At 40.9% G+C, this 21,727-nt stretch overlaps 1 long non-coding RNA gene across 1 annotated transcript; it reads left to right on the top strand.

Annotated features, from left to right (window-relative positions):
• The first annotated feature begins 9,968 nt into the window (after positions 1-9,968).
• LOC311250348 lies at positions 9,969-12,478 on the top strand. Its single transcript, XR_014621268.1, has 4 exons — positions 9,969-10,186; positions 10,769-10,881; positions 11,105-11,190; positions 12,285-12,478. It is a non-coding gene; the product is annotated as an uncharacterized lncRNA (long non-coding RNA).
• Positions 12,479-21,727: the final 9,249 nt, after the last annotated feature.

Raw genomic sequence — 21,727 nt, 5'->3', positions numbered from 1 at the left:
GCTTGAACTGAACATCGCAAGAAGGCCAAAGGATACTGACACACAACAGGCAGTCTGTTAAGACTTTTGCCATCTGGATGAGGATACAGAAGTATCTGCTTCTGTACCACCAAAGCAGCTTCTTATACTGGGAGAGTCCATTGTCAGCACCACACTTTTATTTTATTTTTTGTCTTGTGAAGAGGAAGCAGGAAACAGAGAGGAGACTGGAGATGGAGTATGAGGCAGCTGAGAGGAGAGGGGAAATGAGGGAGTAGGCTGAGAGAAGAGGGAAGATGGGGGAGGAAGCAGGGAGGAGAAGTGGGATTGAGGAGGTGGCTGAGAAGAGAGGGAAGATGAGGGAGGAGGCTTGTTGTGGACAGTTGTCCATTACAGGCAAGGGACCAGCTTGAGATACAGGAGTAGGTGCCAAAGCTGCTTGTGGAGCCAACAACTCTGCAACTATTGCAAATAAAATAATACACTTTTTAAACAGAATATTCATCTTGGTTTGATTTCAGGGCGGAACTTAGACGGCTAGCAGTGAATTCATTTTGTATATAGCTCCTTTAACAACTTGGTTTATTTATTACAGACCATCATCATAATGGAAATGTAGTTACTGTCACTTGTTGAAATTGATAGCCCTGCCATTACTGTGGTATGCTCATGACACTGTTTTGGTGTCCACAATAGCTATGTTTCCATCCAAAATGTTTAATGCAAATTCAGTTATACCAAATTAAAAATACCTTATGAAAAAGGTAAAATTTGATTTAATTTTATGAGTATCAACACAAAGTTTGTATGTTCAACCTCATCAGATTCTCTCTTAATCGTTAAAATGCTGTGCAACAAATGCTACTGGAAACGTTACATTAACACAAATCTGTTTTGCCATTCAGTGTGAAAAATGACTGGATACAGCTGAAAAAGTCTCAAATGTATTTGATATAAAAATTTAATGGCCAACCAGCATGTGATATCATTCCGGACAGGTTTTAATTCACTTAAAATCCACTGAATGGAAACACATTTTTACCGGCTTTATTTGCATAAATGTTTCTCGCTAAATTCCGATAATTTGATTGACAAGTGGATGGAAAGATAGCCATTGATTAACAGGCTACAACAGAAGTTGTAATTTCTAAAAAGGCTCAGGGTGGATAAGGTTTAAATGTTGAATGGGCAACCTGTATATTTACACTTGTTGAATCTAGTGACACAGAGCCTATGAAAGTCTACACCATAGGACAGTAAAGTGTGACATATTCATTTTGGACAAGGATGATCTCACTTTTCAGTAGGTGCTCATAGAGTTTCCCCATTTTCTTCATTATCTCTCGGACAACCCCATCAGTTTCTAAGATGTGATGCATCATGTCTGCATAAATCTGCCCATTGCGGCCCCGATGCCCCAGAAACAGGACCGGACAGTAGCCAAGGGCATTTAGTTTAAAAACCTGCAAGAATTACAGATGTAGCGCCTCTCTACTGTATTTAACTATAGTGAGAGGTGGCTAACCTGAGCTCTTTTTTTACTATCAAGCAATAAGATGGGGTCTCTGCAATAAACTTCAAAGTATAAAATAACCGTATGTGTGAAGAGTAATTTTTTAAATGTTATCTTAAAATCACCTTTAAATCAAGTTTTTAACCTTCAATTTTACTCTCGTATGAACTTAAATACTTTTTAAATAATAGTACTTTTTAATCACTTTTCTAAACATAAAAATATTCTTATTGACCTTAATGAACTTAAAATATAAAACTCAGTGACACAACTGTTTAGTGTAAATAAGAAAATGAATTATTTACTCACAAATTATATTCAGCAGGTACACACACTTTTTCAAAGACCTTCTCAAAAAATAATATATATATCACCATAACATGATGGGCCCCATGAAAATAAAATAGCCGGCGATGAAATAAAAAATCAATCTGTTCCAAGATACTGTTCATCCGATGCAGGCCTGAATGCAGTTCGGGTATGTTGTAGCCTCAAAACAAATGGCTGCTTCGCCACATCCGGGCAGAAGAAAAAAAAAGAGGTACCTTAATCCACAGGTGTTGCAGCCACACACACATGCGCTGAAGAACAGCTGAAGCAGGAGGAGAGGTGAAGAGATGATCCACACGGAGGAAAAGAAGTCACACGTTGCTTTTGATCTCACTGTGGCTCGGTATGGCGAGTGGATGGTGCCAAACCAAGGATTACCAGGAGATGGAGAAGTTCGGACACACTATCCTAGGCTATTTACTTGAATTTAAAAGTCCATCTCCAATTTTAACAATGTTTCCCTGGGAATTTCTATGTTTAGAGGCTTCGAATCAAATCCTGGTCCTGACAGTGGAGGACACCTCACAGTGCAGACGTCTGCAGCCAGACTGTGTTGGATCTTACCAAAGATACTCTATATAGGCTACATCTTACCAACTAGATGGTGCCATTGTTCACAGGGCAAGTCTGGTAACTCTGAGTTTTTATTTAACCGTTTCTCTATTTTTTGTGTTTCTGTATGTTTTTGTCGTATTTTGTCTACTGATGACTACTTTACTTTACTTACGCTTCTGTCAGTCTGCCCCAGGGCAGCTGTGGCTACAGACGTAGATTACCACCACCATTGTAAATGCGTATGAATGAATAATGGTTACTGTAAAGCATCTTTGGGTGTCTTGAAAAGGGCTATGTAAATGTAATCCATTATTATTATTATTATTTTGCATGGAGAGAACATTCTTCAGGACAGGAGCTTCTTTCACTGAAAATGGAGCAAGTCTGGAAGATAACACCCTGTTCCAGATGAGATGAAGAGGTGATTTCCTGGTTGCCATGCTGATGGTGAAAGGGTTTAAGGCCTGGAAGTGGAGATGAATCATGGGAAATGTAAACTCTCTGCCCAACAAGAGTGATGACCCAGAAACTTGACTTATTTTTTCATATCATAACAACACTTGTGTACATCCCACCAACGGCTACTGCTGAAGTTCTATGTAAAGTTCTGCATGTCGTTGCTAGGATACAGGCCAAACATTCTGAGGCACCTGACTTCAGTCCTGTTTCCCTGATGGACTAACTAGGGGATATGATGGAGAGATGCACACTGAAGATGGAGGAGGTCATTCTGAACAACTGGGATCATCCACTTAATGGCAACGTGATGGACCAGGAAAGAATGGAATGTATCAGATTATAATTTTATTCCAATTTCTTTGCACAGATCTTTCAGTCAATCTCTGTTCTTTTCAAAAATACAAAATTTTCTATTTTCTTTTTTAATTGGCAGTAAAATGCGCCAGGTTTTTGAATATATGACCGAAAATGTCAGCTTAAAAGAGACTGGAAGCGAGAGATTTTTTATTTTTCAGACCCTTGGCTCGAATATGTCAAAGATTAGTATCAAACTGATTCGATGCATTATTCATTTATTTTTGTAGTTTCATTAGGAAAAATTAAAAAAAAACCTCACAGTTAAAGCCTATAGCTACATAAAACATGTAACATCTGCAATAAAAGTGTCTTTTCTTTTACAGAGGGGGTGATTTTGGCAGCTTTTATTGTTCATGTTCATGTCGTGAGTGTCACAAGAGTGACACAAGATGGCGCCATATTAATGCCGGTGGAAACAGACTGTATAGAGTTTTCAATGGTACTCTAGGGTGTGTAGGTGGTGTTGAGTTGTAGAGCAACAGGCAAACTGACAGATAGACAGTAGTAGAGCTTCCTGGGTCACTTGAGAGAAAACCAGTTTATTACCTATCATGAATAATGACTGTAATTCAAATATTTCAGCGTCCTTATGATACTGATGGTACCCTAATTTTTTTATGCAGCCTAAAGTCATCCTTACTTTGAGATTTATAGCTTTAACAACGACAAACATGTTGTTGTGTTTGTTTTGTTTTTTCTTTGTTTGTTTTTGCTTTTTTTCCCCCCAAGAACCATTGTCTCATCTGCATTATACCTGCTTGACTATAGTTTCAGAGAATATGAATGTGACATAAAAACCTATTTAATCTAATGTTAATAGTCGATGAGGATGAGCTAGGTAAAGTGAATTTTATCCTCTAATACATGATATTATTTTTTATTTTTTTAAAAACAAATAAAAAAAAAAAAAAGAAAAGAACATGTTGCGATTGAAGATTCAGAAACACTAAAGTACTCTGGCTTCTACAGTGAGTCCCATGTTAAGATGTTCAATTGAACAGCAGAAAAAAAAATATGTTTACAGACTGGCATTAAAAAGTGTCACGTCGACCTGCTACGTACTACGGTAAGCGTGTTGCGTCATTGCGTCATTTCCTGTTGTTGTGTTACTGACTGATAGCGTAACTGTGCTGCTCCGGCTCGTCCAAGCAGATTATTGTTGTATTCCTTCTGCAGCGACCGAGATCCCGCTTGTGATCGGGCACTTGCTGGTCCACTAAGGCATTCAACAATACTCTGTGTTTATAGCTTGGTCGCCGGGCTTGCTGCTGTTTGTAGCTCTCTTAGCTCTGCTGGCTAATCTATCGTGTCCTAGCTTAGCCACTATCAGCTAGCGATGGCTTCTCTCTCTCCCTCTCGCTCTCCTCCTTTCTCTTGCTCAGTGTGCCAGATGTTCAGTTACACCTCTGCCTCCCTTAGTGATACTGGTACATGTATTAAGTGTAGTTTATTTGTAGTGTTGGAGGCGAGGCTCAGTGAGTTGGAGGCTCGGCTCCGCAGCATGGAAACTCCGACTGTAACTGCTGCAGCTAGCCACTTAGCTAGTGCGGACCGAGCAACCGTAGCTTCAGCTAGCCGTCCCTCGGCAACTCCCGAGCAGCCGGGACAGCAGGGCGGCTGGGTGACTGAACGAAGGAAGCATAATACCAAACCAAAGCCCACGTTACACCACCAGCCGCTTCACGTTTCAAACAAATTTTCCCCACTCAGCGACACACCCGCTGAGAAACAAACTCTGGTCATTGGCAGCTCCATAGTACGAAACGTGAAGTTAGCGGCACCAGCGACCATAGTGAAATGCATCCCAGGGGCCAGAGCGGGCGACATCGAATCAAATTTGAAACTGCTGGCTAAAGCTAAACGTAAATATAGTAAGATCATAATACATGTCGGCGGTAATGACTGCCGGCGACGCCAGTCGGAAGTCACTAAGATTAATGTTGAGTCGGTGTGTAACTATGCCAAAACAATGTCGGACTCCGTAGTTTTCTCTGGGCCCCTGCCAAACCTAACCAGTGATGACATGTTCAGCCGCATGTCATCATTCAACCGCTGGCTGTCGAGGTGGTGTCCAGCAAACGATGTGGGCTTTGTTGATAATTGGCGGACTTTCTGGGGAAAACCTGGTCTCATTAGGAGAGACGGCATCCATCCCACTTTGGACGGAGCGGCTCTCATCTCTAGAAATTTAACCCATTTCATTAGCCAACAACCAGCCTGACAACCCAGAGTTGAGACCAGGAGGCAGAGCTGCAGTCTTACACGCTTCTCTGAGCTTCCATTAGATCAGTTGCACACCCAAAACTTCATTGAGACTGTGTCTGCCCCCCGACCACCTAAATTAATTAAATTAATCAAATCAAAAGTCCACAGAAGAGGAGTTGTGCATGAAAATCTAATAAAAATTAACAGCAACTCTGCAATCTCAAAACAAGACAAGAGAATTAAATGCGGACTCCTAAATATCAGATCCCTGTCATCGAAAGCTGTACTAGTAAATGACTTAATTTCAGACAGTAATATTGATTTATTCTGTCTTACTGAAACTTGGCTGCATCCTGAAGAATATGTCAGCCTGAATGAATCCACTCCACCCAGTCACATTAATACTCACATTCCTCGAGGCTCCGGCCGAGGAGGTGGTGTTGCAGCTATTTATGACTTAAGTCTGTCAATCATTCCTAAACCTAAATTAAATTATAACTCATTTGAAAGCCTTGTTCTGAGTCTTTCACATCCAACGTGGAAAACTTTACAGCCAGTTCTATTTGTTGTAGTGTATCGAGCACCTGGTCCTTACTCAGAATTTTTATCTGAATTCTCTGAGTTTTTATCAAGTCTAGTCCTCAAATCAGATAAAGTAATTATTGTAGGTGATTTTAATATTCATGTGGATGTCGTTAATGATAGCCTTAGTACTGCATTTATCTCATTATTAGAATCTATTGGCTTCTCTCAGTGTGTACATAAACCAACTCACTGTTTTGACCACACCCTTGACCTTGTTCTAGCTTATGGTATCGAGATTGAAAATCTAACAGTTTCTCCACAGAATCCTCTTTTATCAGACCATCACTTAATAACTTTTGAAGTTCTATTACTGGACTACACACCATTAGGCAAAAACTCCTTCACTAGATGTCTATCTGATAGTGCTGTAGCTAAATTTAAGGAAATTATACCGCTGGCACTAAACTCAATGCCATGTCTCAATATAATAGAGGACTCCTCCACTAACCTCAGTTCCTCACAAATCGATCATCTTGTTGATAGCACTGCAGGCTCATTGCGAACAACACTGGACTCTATTGCCCCCCTGAAAAGGAAACCTATAAAGCACAGGAGGTTAGCACCCTGGTATAACTCGGATACCCGCAAATTGAAGCAAACATCACGGAAATTTGAAAGGAAATGGCGTTCCACCAACTTGGAAGAATCCCGCTTAGCCTGGAAAGATAGCCTTAAAACATATAGGAAGGCCCTCCGCAATGCCAGAGCAAGCTATTACTCGTCATTAATAGAGGAAAACAAAAACAACACCAGGTTTCTTTTCAGCACTGTAGCCAGGCTGACAGAAAGTCACAGCTCTACTGAACCATGTATTCCTACAACGCTCAGTAGTAATGACTTCATGAGCTTCTTCAATGATAAAATTTTAACTATTAGAGACAAAATCCATCATCGCTTGCCCTCAACTGGCACTATTGTATCTTTAAACACAGGAACCTCAGAAACAGTTCTAAATTCTGACTTATATTTAGACTGCTTCTCTCCCATTGACCTCCACCAATTAACTTCGATGGTTTCTTCATCTAGACCAACAACTTGTCTCCTAGACCCCATCCCAACTAGGTTGCTGAAAGAAACTTTACCTTTAATTAGCACATCTTTACTAGAAATGATCAACCTGTCTCTATTAACAGGATACGTACCACAATCCTTTAAACTAGCTGTAATTAGACCGCTCCTTAAAAAGCCTAATCTTGATCCAGAAACTTTAGCCAACTATAGACCTATATCCAACCTCCCTTTCCTCTCCAAGATCCTTGAGAAAGCAGTCGCCAACCAGCTATGTGACTTTCTTCATAAAAATAGTTTATATGAGGATTTTCAATCAGGTTTTAGAGCACATCATAGCACAGAGACGGCACTGGTGAAAGTTACAAATGACCTCCTAATCGCTTCTGACAAAGGACTTGTCTCTGTCCTGGTCTTACTAGATCTTAGTGCTGCATTTGATACCATTGATCATCACATTCTACTACAGAGACTGGAACACTTAATTGGCATTAAAGGACCCGCATTAAACTGGTTTAAGTCCTATTTATCGGATCGATTTCAGTTTGTACATGTTAATGATGAGTCATCCCTGTATACCAAGGTTAGTCATGGTGTTCCTCAAGGCTCCGTGCTTGGACCCATACTATTCACCTTATATATGCTCCCTCTAGGAAATATAATTCGGAAACACTCCATAAACTTTCACTGTTATGCAGATGATACACAGTTATACCTATCAATAAAGCCAAATGAAACTAATCAGCTTACTAAACTCCATGCATGTCTCAAGGACATTAAGACCTGGATGACCTGCAATTTTCTGCTGTTAAACTCAGATAAAACCGAAGTTATAGTACTTGGTCCTAAACACCTTAGAGATGCATTATCTAATGATATAGCGAGTTTGGATGGCATTAACTTGGCCTCCAGCACCACCGTCAGGAATCTGGGAGTTATCTTTGATCAAGATATGTCCTTCAACTCCCACATAAAACAAATTTCAAGGTCTGCATTTTTTCATCTACGTAACATTGCAAAAATCAGGCCCATCCTGTCTCAAAAAGACGCAGAAAAGCTAGTCCATGCATTTGTTACTTCCAGACTGGACTATTGTAATTCTCTATTATCAGGCTGCCCTAACAAGTCTCTAAAGAGTCTCCAGCTGGTCCAGAATGCTGCAGCACGTGTACTGACAGGAACTAAGAAAAGAGATCATATTACTCCTGTACTGGCCTCTCTGCACTGGCTCCCTGTAAAATCAAGAATAGAGTTTAAAATCCTTCTCCTCACTTACAAAGCTGTTAATGGTCAGGCACCATCATATCTCCAGGAGCTCATATTACCCTATCACCCAACTAGAGCATTACGCTCCCAGAACGCAGGATTACTTGTAGTTCCTAAAGTCTCCAAAAGTAGAATGGGAGCCAGAGCCTTCAGTTATCAAGCTCCTCTTCTGTGGAACCATCTTCCTGTTTTGGTCCGGGAGGCGGACACCCTCTCTACCTTTAAGAGTAGACTTAAGACCTTCCTCTTCGATAGAGCTTATAGTTAGGGCTGGTCCAGGACAGGCCCAGGCCTGTCCTGGACGAGCTCTTAGTTACGCTGCTATAGGCCTAGTCCGGGGGACAATGACACACTGAGCTTCTCTCTCCTCCCCTCTCCTCTCCTCTCCATCTGTATACATTATGCCTGTATACATGCCCCATCTCTGCATGTCACTGACTTGCTTCTTCCCCGGAGTCCTTGTGCTTTCTAGTCCTACAGGCTCCCTTGGATCCTGGCCGCGCCCGGGTCGTGGATCGTGGATGCGCCCACTGCTATGGCCCTGCCTGATCGTGGATGCGCCCACTGCTATGGCCCTGCCTGATCGTGGATGCGCCTACTGCTATGGCCCTGCCTGATCGTGGATGCACCTACTGCCATGACCCTGCCCGACACCCACCACTACTGTCGCTAATATTAGTCACATCTCTGTTACATACGTTCCACTACTATTATCGTACTGCATTGCTACATACCATCCTTGCCATTGATCATTACTACTGTTATCACTAGTAATCACATTTCCATGTGCATTTCATCATTATTGCTGTAATACATCTTTGTGTACTTTCACTCCTGTCAACCATCGCTTATAATTGAATACATTGTGATCTTGTTGATCTGCTCTGTACATGCGACATCTATTGCACGTCTGTCCGTCCTGGGAGAGGGATCCCTCCTCTGTGGCTCTCCCTGAGGTTTCTTCCGCATTTTTTCCCTGTTAAAAGGGCCTTTTTTGGGGCAAGTTTTTCCTCACTCGAATCGAGGGTCGAGGGTCGAAGGACAGAGGGTGTCGTCTCTGTACAGATTGTAAAGCCCTCTGAGGCAAACTGTGATTTGTGAATTTGGGCTATACAAATAAAATTTGATTTGATTTGATTTGATTTGATTTGATTTGATTTGGTACACCTTGTACAGTAATAGATGTGTGTTTGCTGTGTTTTAGTTTCAGATGCATTTCTTGTTCAGGACTTATTTTACAAACAATCTTATCTGATAAACAAAACTGACTTCACGCTTTTTATTATTATTTTTATTTATTTATTTATTTTGTTAAATGGGCTTTTCCAATCTCCTTTCCCACCATCCCTCTCCTCAGCGACTACCCCTGTTTCTCTTTCAAGCTCCTGCTGTTAAAAAACGTTTGTTTTGTCACCACAATGTGTTCTGAGGTTATGTGAGGCACTGTTGCAAATGGATCTTATGACGGCAGAGATATTCATACCTCAGGGTTGTTCAGTCCATCGCAAAATTCGGTCGGTCATTATTTTATGTTTATTGTCACTGTGATTATGGCCTCTTCCTTTTTTCTTTTATTGTTTTTTTTTTTAAATTATTGTCATGGTGAAGTTTTTAATGTCATAAAAACAGATTCCAATTTAAATAGCATGTTGGAATTGACCTTTCGCAAAACCCCGCCCCCAAACGGTCATTGTCCAATCAAACATCCTAGCAACCGTTACTATGTAAACAAGGTCCGACAAGCAAAATGGCATATGTAAATCGGACAGTAGGTACCCCAAGAGTTTGGCTGGGGGAGTCGTGTTCTTTCCTTTTCCAAAGCCGAAAACACAACAGGAGCGGTGCCTACGATGGATCAAACAGTGTGGAAGGCCCCACTCCCAGCTAAATGTCACGAAAATAAACAAGCATAAATACGTCTGCTCCAAGGTAAGGCTAGGCTAGGCTAACGACATAGTGATAGCTAGCTAGCTAGATAGCTAACAAAATTGGATATCAAAGTTATTGTTACTATTAGCAAATGTGGCACCCTGGTCATTTTAGTAAGATATTGTTTGCATTGTTAACTGGGTCACCCCACCCTCAAATTTACTTGTGTAGACACACCTGATCCCGGCCGGGCTGAAACAGTTACTACCTTACGCCAGTAGATGGCGGTAGCAACTGACAACGTCGTGGTAACCATTGTATAAGTGCAGAGGAAGTCTGGCCGCAGTAGATACAATGTAGTCAGTTTACATCCGATTCCGGAGTAATATTAAGTGTGTGTTTATCTGTTTGTCTTTTCAGACATCTATTGTACATAATAAATCTCCCTTAACACCTGAAGTGGAAGTCTAAAATTCAGTGTGTTACACAAATATTGTATATTACTATCATTGCCAGAATGTTACCCTCTAAGTTTAGCTAGCCCTAGCGTTAGGTAACGTACGTTTCGTCAGTTTACATCAAAGTTGAACATAGCGTCCCAACAGGCAATTTAAACTTATTTTGTTTTCATCTTTCATGTAGCATTTTGTGAATGGACAGCCTACTTCTGAGTATCCCAACCCTGTACTTGCTATACAAGTTCCGAACCAGACTAGGGAGCAGCTCGGAGGCTGTCGAAAGCCACCCCGAAAACGGTAAGCCTAAATTACATGCCAATAACATTTGATTTGAAGTGCAGTATATAACTCTATATTCAACCTGTTAGTACATGTCATATAGCCTAACGTTACTGTTACTGTAAATAAGAACATGTTCTTGACTCGCTGGTTAAATAAAGGTTGATGATGATGATGATATACAATATACAATGTAATAGAAATAAGGTACTGTAAATTCATGTCCAAAAAATGTATACAGATGCAGATTAAGTGTGCAGGATGCCTCTGGCTCCACCTCCAGCACTGATGATGCAGAAGAGACTCAACAGTATATTGTTGACAGTGGTGAGTGATAAGCCTTTTTCAAATTAATACTGTCGTAACAGGAGTGGAATAGCCTGCCCAATCCCATTACCTCTGTATTGTGTTGAATGATAGAATAGGCAGCAAGATGTTTCAGACAGTGGATCAGTTCCTTTATTGGCACTTTCATTCTCTGTTCATAGGTCAAAACAAACATACAGCAATCCCAGACGCAAGAGAACAAAATAAGAGTCCCTGTATGTAAGACGATAACTGATTTATCTCACTGGCATGTAACATAGTAGTCAAAGAAAAATACATCAAGCTTGCTCTTCATCTCTTCCCATTTTGCAACATCAAAGTGTATTCTTTCTAGGTGGTAATCTTCTTCACATTTAACAAAAAAATCACACCATGACATACCTGTGAGCCCAAGCTGCCCCATTATTTGATAATGGTGGGCATGACACTCTTTTAGTTTAAAGCTTCCATCTGCCTGCTTGCAAAGGTAGGGACACTCTGTATAGCTGTTCTTGGAAGGGCACTTAATTTCTAAAAGCCCATAGCTCAGGCTTTCACTCCCTCCTCTCTCTATCACCTTACGGTCAGGTGAAGTACCAAGGTGTGGGGCATCAGGATTTACAACAAAACCACATGGATACACTAGATTACCTGTGAGCTTCATGTACTGTGTTGCTGCTATGGGCTCTTGTTCTACACCTCTTTTCATGGCCTTAGTTTGTACTGATGCTGCACTCTTTAAGCTTGTAGCAAGTTTTTCATGGTCAGCTCTCCTAGAGCAGATTCTTTTAAAAGAGGTTGATGTGATTCGGGCAGACCTTGCATGGAACCACAAGTTGTTTGTGCTCTGTTCTCTGGTTTCCTGTTCCAGAGCTATAGAATCAGGCAAAGAAATTTTCAGTTCTGTGTAACAACGCATGGCACTTTCATTCAGAACTGTGCAGAAGCTGGTGGGTTGGGATGGCAGAGGAAAGTTGGGCAGGTCATCTGGTTGGCTGACAGGAGTTACTCCAGGGTCAACAGAAAACTCTCTAATTTGGCCAACAAGTGGCAGCTGTAAAAAAGTGACAAAGATAAAGGATTATCAATAACATGCAAACATTTTTTCTTTACAGAGAGTCCTGAGCAACCCCCACTTCCTGGATGCCAGCTAGAAAGGGAGCCTGAGGAGGAGCAGAGCACTGAAAAGGAGAAGAAATTAGAAGAAGAAAACAACAACATGAAATTGAAATTGTCTTTAAAGGAAACTGAAATAGAAAGGCTGAAAGCACAAATTAGCACACTTAAAAAGAAAACTCTAACACCTGAACTCCTTGAAAGCAGTGAAATCCCTAAAATGTTGGAATACAGTACTGGGTTTACATATGATCGATTCAACCAACTGTGCACAATATTTGGCATCCCAAATGATCCACCCACCACTCAAATAAATGTGCCCCTAAACTACAAGCGCAATGATTGGCAAGTTGCTGAGATGCCCCTCCGTAGCCAGTTGCTGTTTGTTTTAATGAAACTCCGCAACAACGAAGACCTAAAGAACCTTGCCTTTAGATTTAATATAAACATGCAAACAGCAAGTAATATTTTCAATTCCTGGATTCATTATATGTTTGATGTATTAGGTGAATTACCAATTTGGCCTCACAGAGATGTCATTGCACAAAACATGCCAGAAACCTACAAAGCAGACTACCCGTCCACATTTGCAATATTAGATTGTACAGAGCTGAAAATGGAAAGGCCATCGTCACTGGTGTTGCAAAGCCAGAGCTTTTCAAACTACAAAAGCACAAACACCCTAAAATCACTAGTTGCCTGTGACCCCCGTGGTGCTGTGATTTTTTTCATCTGCCCTCTTCACAGGATCCATGTCCGACAAGGAGATAGTCAGACAGTGTGGTATCATTCCGCTACTAGAGCAACTTATAGATAGTGGCTATTTGCAAAGAGGGGATGGCATAATGGCTGATAAGGGCTTCTTGATCGAGGAAGAGATGCGAGCAGTCGGACTGCAGTTAAATCTGCCACCGTTTTCAAGATCTAAGAGGCAAATGCCAGCTGGAGATGTGCTGGTGACAAAGCGCATTGCAAAGCACAGGGTGCACGTAGAGAGGGCCATCGCTAAAATAAAAAAGTTCAAGATAGTGTCAGACAAAATTCCTAATACAAGGTTAGGGATCATAAATCACATCTGGTATGCTGTGAGCATGCTTTCAAACTTCCAGCCACACATACTTAAAGGAGAATTCCGGTTATTTGACACCTGGACCTTATTTATAGGTGGGTGTGTGCTGGTATACTCACACAGACGATTGTAGCGCAGCTCGGAGTCCTTCGGAAGTTATTTACATCCAACCGATCGTGACCGCAGCTCACCGGGGCCACGGCAACGGAGCTTTTAAATATGAGTTATCTGCCGCGAAACTCGCTCATTTTACCTACATTTTGTCATAAATGGTCAGTGTTATCATCATGTTAGCTCAGCTAGCTTGTTGTCGTCTTCACCCAAACAAACTTTTGATGACGTCATAGGCATGCGCCGCCAAAACTCAGCTGATACTCTTTGTACCGTGCCGTCCACGCTGTTTTACGCTCGGCTGCACTGCTACAAACATGGTTCGCCATTGTGCATTTCCACTTTGTCCAAACAAAATGACTAGTTCGTCAAAGTTCAGCTTCCACCGGCTTCCTTTGGGCTACCCGGAGTTACTAAAGCTCTGGCTTGTTGCGCTCAAAATGGATACGAATATTGAAGTGGAAGAATTGAAGCGGGCGAGTCATCGGGTCTGCTATGGAGAGAATTATGTTCCTTTATTATTCAATCAAATACAATAGATTTGAAACCAAAAAAGAGATTTGAGAGCAAAAGAGAGTAAGTGGCAATCAAATTTTTTTTTTTTGAGATCGAAACAGAACAGGTTGCAATTGAAAAAAAAATATGAGAGAGCATATTTCTTCAACTTCAATCAAAACTCAAAAACATTTTGCTTATAAATCAGCCCTCTTTGCTTTCAAGTTAAAAACCTTTGCTTGCAGATCAGTCCTCTTTGGTTGCAAATTCTAAAGTTTTGCTTGCGAATTCAACTGCACTTGATGGGCGGGGCCTACGCTGGTGGATGAGAGAAGAGTTTCTATTGGCTGGTTTGACCTGGCTCCAGCGCCAGCTGCGCCTTCCGCATTACGCCAGGTTCAGACAGGACGCGGAAGCGCCCCGATCGGCTGCGAAGCGCAGAGGAGCGGAGTCATTTTCGTTTCGGCGCCCATGTTATCCGATGGCGTCGTTCAGATAGCAAGCGCCGTGGCGCTCTGCCCTGCTGCCGGCGCGCGCCGTGCAGCGATCGTTTCGGCGTCTGGTCTAATTTTTTCGCGTGCCGCGGCCGAATGTGTCAAGCCGGGCAGGAAGTCAAACAAAGCAACAATGAGAAATCCTGTCAATTTTCAAAATGAAACACTTTTCAAAATAAAACTATTTTCGATAATTAAACACCCCGATTGACAGAAAACTACTCATTACCATGAAGTGGACATACATGTACAGTCGTCAGAAAAACATGGCGTTGTGATTTTATGCGGTTATTTGCTTTCCTATGGTGAAAAAACAGCTCCAAATGTGACGACAGAACAGCTGAGGAGCAGAGCCGTTTGCCGACCGGCGCGTGTCCGGTGTGAACAGAAGGGCTGCGGCTCGCGCGAGAATTTCCGAGCGCGGCGCTTCGGCGTCCTGTCTGAACCTGGCGTTACACCCACTTCCCCCTTGTGCTGTGCTGCTTGGAGGTAGAGTTTAGATTCTCTGCCCGAGCCCGAGCCCGGACTTATTTCCCACCACTATCCTCGGGCCAGCATTTGTGTTTTTTTTATTTTTTATATAATCATTACTTTTTTCATTTGCGATCCATTCCGTTATGAATAAACAAACAACGCAGTGTACATGCTTCGTCCTTGTTGCATTATTCATTAAGATGATTGTAAACAGACTTCTGTAGTTCAAACACCTGGGAGTTGTAGTTGAGAACGTCAGTTATAACAGCCCACTGTAACGTGGGCTGGTGAAGGGGAAACTGCAGTCAAGCCAGCCTCCACTCGGAAAACCCCGGTCAAGCTAGCCCCCAGTCATTCTGTGGTGCCCGTTTATACTACATATTACGTTAATGCAGTCCAAGAACAGAATTCAAAATAAAAGCACAGACCTATGAACGCAATTTGCAATTTCACATTCATTCAGTCAGTCAGTCTGTTCATTAATTGTTGAAGCGATTGAACGATTATTTCATTGATTGATTGATTGATTGATTGATTGATTTTGCATTTAAGGAATTCATTCATTGATTATTCACGTAAATCATTTTACCAGCCTCATTCTGATCACATTAAAGCCTTAGCAGTTGGAGGCCATGGCAATTAATCTGTGTGAATATTTAGTCCAACATAAAAATAAACACAATATCAGGAGCTTCTGATGAGGAATTTCAAAATAAAAGCCAATTTAATGGTCAAATATTTTCAATATTTCCATTTGAATTCAGCTTGACATTACAAAGAAACTACCGGTTTCCACAGATTAATTTCACTTCAGACTGATAGTGGTTCACCTCAGAGACTCACTCATATAATATCAGGAAGTTCTGATGTGGTTTTTCAAAATTAAAGTCCTCTGAAATGTCAGATATTGTCAATATTTTCCTCAAATTCAGATTTACATTAAAAGGAAACTTCCTGTTTCCACAGACTGATTTCACTTCAGACTGATAGTGAAATCAGTCTGTGGAAACAGGAAGTTTCCTCCCAAGATCAATCTGAATTCAAAGAGAAATATTGAAAATATTTCTAATTTCAAAGGGCTTAATTTTGAAAAACCACATCAGAACTTCCTGATATTACATGAGTGAGTCTCTGAGGTGGACCACTATCAGTCTGAAGTGAAATCAGTCTGTGGAAATAGGAAGTTTCCTCCTAATATTGATCTGAATTCAAAGAGAAATATTGAAAATATTTCTAATTTCAAAGGGCTTTAAGTTTGAAAAACCACATCAGAACTTCCTGATATTACATGGGTGAGTCTCAGAGGTCGTCCACTATCAGTCTGAAGTGAAATCAGTCTGTGGAAACAGGAAGTTTCCTCCCAAGATCAATCTGAGTTCAAAGAGAAATATTGAAAATATTTCTAATTTGAAAGGGCTTTAATTTTGAAAAACCACATCAGAAGTTCCTGATATTACATGGGTGAGTCTCTGAGGTGGGCCACTATCAGTCTGAAGTGAAATCAGTCTGTGGAAAGAGGAAGTTTCCTCCCAAGATCAATCTGAATTCAAAGAGAAATATTGAAAATATTTCTAATTTCAAAGGGCTTTAAGTTTGAAAAACCACATCAGAACTTCCTGATATTACATGGGTGAGTCTCAGAGGTCGTCCACTATCAGTCTGAAGTGAAATCAGTCTGTGGAAACAGGAAGTTTCCTCCCAAGATCAATCTGAATTCAAAGAGAAATATTGAAAATATTTCTAATTTCAAAGGGCTTTAATTTTGAAAAACCACATCAGAACTTCCTGATATTACATGGGTGAGTCTCTGAGGTGGGCCACTATCAGTCTGAAGTGAAATCAGTCTGTGGAAACGGGAAGTTTCCTCCCAAGATCCATCTGAATTCAAAGAGAAATATTGAAAATATTTGAAATTTCAAAGGGCTTTAATTTTGAAAAACCACATCAGAACTTCCTGATATTACATGGGTGAGTCTCTGAGGTGGACCACTATCAGTCTGAAGTGAAATCAGTCTGTGGAAACATGAAGTTTCCTCCCAAGATCAATCTGAATTCAAAGAGAAATATTGAAAATATTTGACATTTTAGAGTGCTTTAATTTTGAAAAACCACATCAGAAGTTCCTGATATTACATGAGTGAGTCTCTGAGGTGGGCCACTATCAGTCTGAAGTGAAATCAGTCTGTGGAAACAGGAAGTTTCCTCCCAAAATCAATCTGAATTCAAAGAGAAATATTGAAAATATTTGTAATTTCAAAGTGCTTTAATTTTGAAAAACCACATCAGAACTTCCTGATATTACATGAGTGAGTCTCTGAGGTCGTCCACTATCAGTCTGAAGTGAAATCAGTCTGTGGAAACAGGAAGTTTCCTTTAAATATCGATCTGAATTCATATCTAAATATTGACAATATCTGACATTTCTGAGGGCTTTAATTTTGAAAAACCACATCAGAACTTCCTGATATTACATGGGTGAGTCTCTGAGGTGGACCACTATCAGTCTGAAGTGAAATCAGTCTGTGGAAACAGGAAGTTTCCTTTAAATATCGATCTGAATTCATATCTAAATATTGACAATATCTGACATTTCTGAGGGCTTTAATTGTGAAAAACCACATCAGAACTTCCTGATATTATAAGAGTGAGTCTCTGAGGTGGACCACTATCAGTCTGAAGTGATATCAGTCTGTGGAAACAGGAAGCTTCCTTTTAATATCCATCTGAATTTGAGGAAAATATTGAAAATATTTCAATTTTCAGAGGGCTTTCATTTTGAAATACCACATCAGACCTTCCTGATATTACATGGGTGAGTCTCTGAGGTGGGCCACTATCAGTCCAAAGTCAAATCAGTATGTGGAAACAGGAAGTTTCCTCCTAATATTGATCTGAATTAAGAGAGAAATATTGACAATATTTGACATTTTACAGTGCTTTAATTTTGAAAAACCACATCAGACCTTCCTGATATTACATGAGTGAGTCTCTGAGGTGGACTACTATCAGTCTGAAGTGAAATCAGTCTGTGGAAACAGGAAGTTTCCTCCCAAGATCAATCTGAATTCAAAGAGAAATATTGAAAATATTTCAAATTTCAAAGGGCTTTAATTTTGAAAAACCACATCAGAACTTCCTGATATTACATGAGTGAGTCTCTGAGGTGGACCACTATCAGTCTGAAGTGAAATCAGTCTGTGGAAACAGGAAGTTTCCTTTTAATATCGATCTGAATTCATATCTAAATATTGACAATATCTGACATTTCTGAGGGCTCTAATTTTGAAAAACCACATCAGAACTTCCAGATATTACATGGGTGAGTCTCTGAGGTGGACCACTATCAGTCTGAAGTGAAGTCAGTCAGTGGAAACAGGAAGTGTCCTTTTAATATCCATCTGAATTTGAGGAAAATATTGAAAATATTTCAATTTTCAGAGGGCTTTCATTTTGAAAATCCACATCAGAACGTCCTGATATTACGTGAGTAAGTCTCTGAGGTGGACCACTATCAGTCTGAAGTGAAATCAGTCTGTGGAAACAGGAAGTTTCCTTTTAATGTAAATCTGAATTTGAGGAAAATATTGACAATATCTGACATTTCAGAGGACTTTAATTTTGAAAAACCACATCAGAACTTCCTGATATTATATGAGTGAGTCTCTGAGGTGGACCACTATCAGTCTGAAGTGAAATTAATCTGTGGAAACCGGTAGTTTCTTTGTAATGTCAAGCTGAATTCACATGGAAATATTGAAAATATTTGACCATTAAATTGGCTTTTATTTTGAAATTCCTCATCAGAAGCTCCTGATATTGTGTTTATTTTTATGTTGGACTAATTATTCACACAGATTAATTGCCATGGGCTCCAACTGCTAAGGCTTTAATGTGATCAGAATGAGGCTGGTAAAATGATTTACGTGAATAATCAATGAATGAATTCCTTAAATGCAAAATCAATCAATCAATCAATCAATCAATCAATACATCAATGAAATAATCGTTCAATCGCTTCAACAATTAATGAACAGACTGACTGACTGAATGAATGTGAAATTGCAAATTGCGTTCATAGGTCTGTGCTTTTATTTTGAATTCTGTTCTTGGACTGCATTACCGTAATATGTAGTATAAACAGGCACCACAGAATGACTGGGGGCTAGCTTGACCGGGGTTTTCCGAGTGGAGGCTGGCTTGACTGCAGTAAGGGGAAGGTGATGGTCCACTTTAGTGCGGTGCTTCCGGTTACTCAAGAGACAGCAGGCAACATGTGGGGGTTTCCACACGGCACTTTTATTCATAATACTGACCACACCATGCCAGGTCTCTACGGCACTATCTGTTACAGGCATACATGCAAACGATCCAGGCCGAGGTTCTTGCACCAACACTTTACTAAATAAAATGGGGAGTCTTCTCTCTGTCAGCAGCATCCTCACGGGGAGCGGAAGTACACCTGCTCTTCTTCATCGTACAGGTTACATCACCCACTAAACAAAAGGAGGCTACATTGAATAACTCTGACTGTTACGCCACGTATTAAAAAATTGTCGGGTTTAAATCGGGCTCGGGCTCATAATTACAGTTAATGTGTCGGGCCGGGCCGGGCCGGGCTCGAACACAACGGGCTCGAGTAGGGTCGGGCCTGATCTAAGCTCTACTTGGAGGTAAGTTGATAGCCTGATGCTCTTGAAACGTTTCCCATAAGTAATGAATTGCGCTATATATCGTTAGCTACAGCCTGCCGTACATTCACAACAACAACAACAACAACAACAACAACAAGAAGTAATGAATTATAATGCCCTGCTGCTGCAAGCATTAGCAGCATCATGGCTGTCTCTGCTAGTCACGGCCTGAGCAGAGTAGCCTAATGAGTGAGTGAATTACAGGGAGGCGGATACAACGTAGGGCTGTGATTTAAACATTTAGTGTTGCATGGTACTGCGGTGCCAACACGTCACGGTTCCTACACAACAGTACTACCGTGGATTACTAAACTACCTCAACTAAACTCCTCCCGGCTCCGTTCTCACTACAGCTGTTCTAATGTCAACAAACAGATCAGTGGTGCTGAAATGTGCGTTTCTCTTCTTTAGCCTACACATTCTACATCTCGGAGGTCAAAAGCATCATTCAGTGTCATTTAAGTCGGACCGTCTGACGCAGCTGCTCCTGTACAGACCAGTAATGCTGGCTGGTTAGAAATATGTGCGTGAATTTGTTAAATTATTCGTGTGTTTGTTGACATTAGAACAGCTGTAGTGAGAACGGAGCCGGGAGGAGTAGCAGCAGCCCGCTACACAGTGGAAACTGGCACCGCGTTCAGCGGTAGTTTAGTAATTCACTCACTCATTAGGCTGCTCTGCTCAGGCCGTGACTAGCAGAGACAACGATGATGCTGCTAATCAGTGTGCTTGCAGCAGCAGGGCATTATAATTCATTACTTGTTGTTGTTGTTGTTGTTGTTGTTGTTGTTGTTGTGAATGTACAGCAGGCTGTAGCCAACAATATATAGCGCAATTCATTACTTATGGGAAACGTTTCAAGAGCAACAGGCTATCAACTTACCTCCAAGCAGCACAGCACAAGGGGGAAGTGGGTGTAATGCGGAAGGCGTAGCTGGCGCTGGAGCCAGGTCAAACCAGCCAATAGAAACTCTTCCCTCATCCACCAGCGTAGGCCCCGCCCATCAAGTGCAGTTGAATTCGCAAGCAAAACTTTAGAATTTGCAACCAAAGAGGACTGATCTGCAAGCAAAGGTTTTTAACTTGAAAGCAAAGAGGGCTGATTTATAAGCAAAATGGTTTTGAGTTTTGATTGAAGTTGAAGAAATATGCTCTCTCATATTTTTTTTTTAATTGCAACCTGTTCTGTTTCGATCTCAAAAAAAAAAAATTTGATTGCCACTTACTCTCTTTTGCTCTCAAATCTCTTTTTTGGTTTCAAATCTATTGTATTTGATTGAATAATAAAGGAACAAAATTCTCTCCATAGTCTGCAGTGCTCACTTCGCTCCGGAGGACTTTATTCCCACGAAGCCAAAGAAAAAAGGCAAGCAACCACAGCGTCAGAGCCTCAAGAGACACCTCTACATCAGATAAATATTCTGCCATGTTGCACAGAAATAGCCGACGAAAACAAAGTGAAACAGCTGAGTTTTGGCGGCGCATGCCTATGACGTCATCAAAAGTTTGTTTGGGTGAAGACGACAACAAGCTAGCTGAGCTAACATGATGATAACACTGACCATTTATGACAAAATGTAGGTAAAATGAGCGAGTTTCGCGGCAGATAACTCATATTTAAAAGCTCCGTTGCCGTGGCCCCGGTGAGCTGCGGTCACGATCGGTTGGATGTAAATAACTTCCGAAGGACTCCGAGCTGCGCTACAATCGTCTGTGTGAGTATACCAGCACACACCCACCTATAAATAAGGTCCAGGTGTCAAATAACCGGAATTCTCCTTTAAGTAAGGGACAGTCGTAGCATCACATGGCAACAAATACAAAGTATTACTACATGACATTACTACTGCTTTAACCTGTTATTTTTACTCACCACTGTGGAGCATTTTGTAAGCCTGAGCTGTGGAAGGTGCTATAGAAATACAGATTTCTGGGTACTATGTGGCTTAATCCTTGTTTCATGTTTTTATGTGTAGGCCTATATAATATGTCAGCCCAGTGATGATTCTTTTTTTACATTGTAAGCACCATTTAGAATTTGTAAATGTCCGATTTTAATGAAACTTTAATAAACCTGTGGGGAAGAATCTTATCTACAACAGCAAGTA

Source organism: Pagrus pagrus, assembly GCF_965226575.1.
Source record: "Pagrus pagrus genome assembly, chromosome: 21".
Classification (NCBI taxonomy): Eukaryota; Metazoa; Chordata; class Actinopteri; order Spariformes; family Sparidae; genus Pagrus; species Pagrus pagrus.
The sequence above is the reverse complement of the archived record's forward strand: the minus strand, read 5'-3'. Positions and strand labels throughout refer to the sequence as shown.